We start from the raw sequence: 3,657 nt of genomic DNA on the forward strand, positions 1-3,657 counted from the left end.
AGAGAGCAGGCCTGAGAACGAATTGCTCAGGTTGCTCAGATGGCAGGGCCAAGAGACTGCTGCTGCTTTGGCTCCCTATTCTCTGAGTTCCTCGGGAAAAAGGATGCATGAGTGTTTCCATGAACAAAACGAGGGCAGTGTGGAGAGAGCGGGCATGGGTGGTTGTGGTCCTGTTCAATGGGGCTACTTGAAGGAGCAAAGGGGACCCAGCAGCAAGAAGCTAGAGGTGAACCCCTAGGGGCTGGAAGGACATACAAGCAACCACTCACAACAGAACACATCTGTCAGGGTGGAAGGACCTGCAGGGAAGAGGACCCTAAAGAGAATCCCCTAAGAGGCCATGAAAGTGTCCCCGAGAGAAAAAAACATGCTTTAAACTCTGCCAAGCCCATTGTTAAAGGCCAGGTTGTGACAGACTGTGCTATCCACTTACCAGTCCCTCCCCCCTACCCCTGGCTATGCAAAGGCAAGAACCTAGGCTAGGGGGACGGGGCAGGAGGTGTTGACAGAGCCCAAGACAATGACCAAGGCAAAAACACCAACCGCCCCCTTCTTTCTTACTGCAGGCTGCCCACCCAAATCAGATCAAAGTTGGAGGAAGGAAAAATTTTTTACATTGAATCAAGTTCAAAGTTGGATATATTTTTTAAGGTTTTATTTTTAAACAATTTCCACACCCAGAGTGTGGAGATCAACCCCAAGATCAAGAGTCACATGCTCCACCGACTGAGCCAGCCAGGCGCCCCAAGTTCAAAGTTTTAATTAAGATCCTGAATGGGTAATATTTATAAATTGAGACTAGGTTTATGCCTTAAAGTGACTCTAAGACTTTTTGTTATCTAAGAATGAATGGAAAAGTCTTAGACCTGCCAGAGTTTTTAATCTAGGAGCAGAAATAGATCACCCCATTGAAATTTTTAAAGGAAGGCTGGAGCAAAAATTGAAAAGGTTGTCTTGGATTATTTTACAAGTCAGTCTTGTCTAATATACTAAGATACATCTATTACAAATATTTCATTTCTCTTACTCAGACTGTTGTCTTTTAGTTTGCAGATGGTGCAATAAATTTATTGTTTTTCTTACTGTTTTTCTCCTTTTTTGTATTTAAAAAAAAATGCTTTCCCTTTAATAGTTTTCACGCTCCGATTCTTAAATCATCTGGAAGTTACTTCTTGTGTTAAAAAAAGTAAATGGGTCAAGTAATTAGCTTTGTCAATGAGATGTTAATAAAAATGAAGTGTGCCACTTCCCAGTAGAAATCTTTTTTATTTTTTATTTCAGAGAGAGAGACAGTGTGAGCACAAGCAGGGGGAGGGGCAAAGGGAGAGAATCCCAAGCAGACTCCCGCTGAGCACGGAGTCCCAGCGTGGCTCAATCCCACAACCCATGAGATCAGGACCTGAGCTGAAACCAAGAGTCAAATCGACTCAACCGACTGAGCCACGCAGGCGCCCCGCCCAATAGAAGTCTTAAGAGCCTGCATGCTTCCACCATCTTCTCTTTTTCCTCTCTCACAAGAATAGCAACATCTCCATGAAGGCAGCTTCTTCATCCTGGATTCTGGAATGAAGAGGATGTGGCACAGATCATAGCCAACCTGTGAAAGACATGTAATGTGAGCAAAAAACAAACCTTTGTGGTTGTAAGAAATTAAGATTTGGGGGATTGCTGGTTGGCACTGCATTACTTAGTCCAAGGTGACTGAAACAAACTTCAAGCTGTCAAGTGTAACTACATTTTAAAAATATTTTTATCACATATCATATCGTTTCTAAGTGTTTGGAGTAAATGTGAAAATTATATACCCGCTGTGCTTTTCTTTTTTTATCATGGCAAAATATACATAAAATTTACCATTTTAACCATTTTAAGTGTACAATTCAGTGGCATTAAGTACATTCAAAATGTTGTACAAACATCTTCACCGTCCATTTCCAGAAATTTTCATCATTCCAAACAGAAACTCTATGCCCATCGAACGATAATTCTCCGGTCCCACCACCCCAAGCTCCTGGTAACCTCTCTTCTGCTTTCTGTCTCTATGAACTTGTATATTCTAGGTACCTCACATAAGTGGAACCATACAATATTCATCCTTTTGTGTCTGGCTTATTTCACTTAGTATGTTTTCAAGGTTCATCTGTGCTGTAGCATGAATCAGAAATTAATTCTTTTGTAGGGCTGAGTATTACCCGTCTCTGTGTGTGTATGTGTACCGCACCCCCCCGTTTTGTCTGTCCATTCATCTGTTAATGGACATGAATTATTTCCACCTTTCTGGCTATTGTTACTGTACTTTCTTAATCTATTAGTAGTCAAATATATACATGCTATTATAGAAAAAGATCTAAAATATTACACAAGAAACCACTACCAGTGGGTGTCTATTGGGTTCAATTTAGAATGGAGAAAACTTTTACTTTTCATTCTATATATTCTTACGTTATTTAAATGTTATAATTTTTATGCAATTTTAAAAGTAAGTTTTAGGGGCGCCTGGGTGGCTCAGTTGGTTAAGCGACTGCCTTCGGCTCAGGTCATGATCCTGGAGTCCCTGGATCGAGTCCCGCATCGGGCTCCCTGCTCGGCAGGGAGTCTGCTTCTCCCTCTGACCCTCCCCCCTCTCATGTGCTCTCTCTCTCTCATTCTCTCTGTCTCAAATAAATAAATAAATAAAATCTTAAAAAAAAAAAAAGTAAGTTTTAAAAATAAATGCTTCCTTTTGATCAGTAGGGGGACAAACAAAAGACATAATGAATCACTGCAAATGTGTATTTTTTTTTTTTAAGTAAACTCTACACCCAACGTGGGACTTGAACTCACAACCCCGAGATCAAAAGTCACATGCTCTACCGACTGAGCCAGCCAGGTACTTCCTACAAATGTGTTTTTTTTTTTTTAAATTATCAGTAGGGGTGCCTGGGTGGCACAGTCAGTTAAGTGTCCGATCTTGGTTTCAGCTCAGGTCGTGATCTCAGGGTCAGGAGGTTGAGCTCCGTGATCAGCGTGGAGTCCGCTTGTGACTCCCTCTCCCTCTGCTCCTCCCCCTGCTTGCACTCTCTCTCTCTAAAATAAATAAATAAATCTTAAAAAATAAATAAAATAGGGACGCCTGGGTGGCTCAGTCAGTTAAGTGTCTGCCTTTGGCTAAGGTCATGATTCCAGGGTTCTGGGATCAAGCCCCGCATCGGGCTCCCTGCTCAGCACGGGAGTCTGCTTCTCCCTCTCCCACTCCCCCTGCTCATGCTCTCTTGAAGAAAGTTCAAATGGTGCTTCTTAATATCCACGGAAAAGGTTACTCCCAAGGAAGCAGCAAGGTTTGCCAGATGTGGGGGACAGCGTGGCAGTGCCACTCAGCTCCCTCCACTTTCCGCTCCATGAGAGCCACGTGAACTTTCAGCCCTGGAGTTCATGTTCTCGGCCTGCTGGGCCCTGGCCGCCGCCGTGGGGGTGAGCCGCTCCCCGTGAGCCAGCAGCTGGATGGCAGCCCCGGGTCCCAGGCCAGCGCCACTCACGAGAAGCCCGGCTGGTGGTCGGTTGTCACCCCAGATTCCCACTCTCCCGCGGTGCCATCTGCCTGGGGTGAGGACTCAGTGTCGGAAGAGCGAGGTTTAACTTCCGGCCCAGCCGCCTAGAGCTCCTAGTTGTGGAGTCCAA

The 3,657-nt window shown here is 44.2% G+C and overlaps 1 non-coding gene across 1 annotated transcript; it reads right to left on the reverse strand.

The window, feature by feature from the left end:
- Positions 1 to 2,798: 2,798 nt before the first annotated feature.
- Positions 2,799 to 2,871, reverse strand: TRNAK-UUU (transfer RNA lysine (anticodon UUU)). The gene has a single exon. It is a non-coding gene; the product is annotated as a tRNA-Lys (tRNA).
- Positions 2,872 to 3,657: the final 786 nt, after the last annotated feature.

The sequence above is a fragment of the Mirounga angustirostris genome, unplaced genomic scaffold, assembly GCF_029215605.1.
Source record: "Mirounga angustirostris isolate CCGP_5_RB_7025 unplaced genomic scaffold, mMirAng1.0.hap1 SCAF_10, whole genome shotgun sequence".
NCBI lineage: Eukaryota > Metazoa > Chordata > Mammalia > Carnivora > Phocidae > Mirounga > Mirounga angustirostris.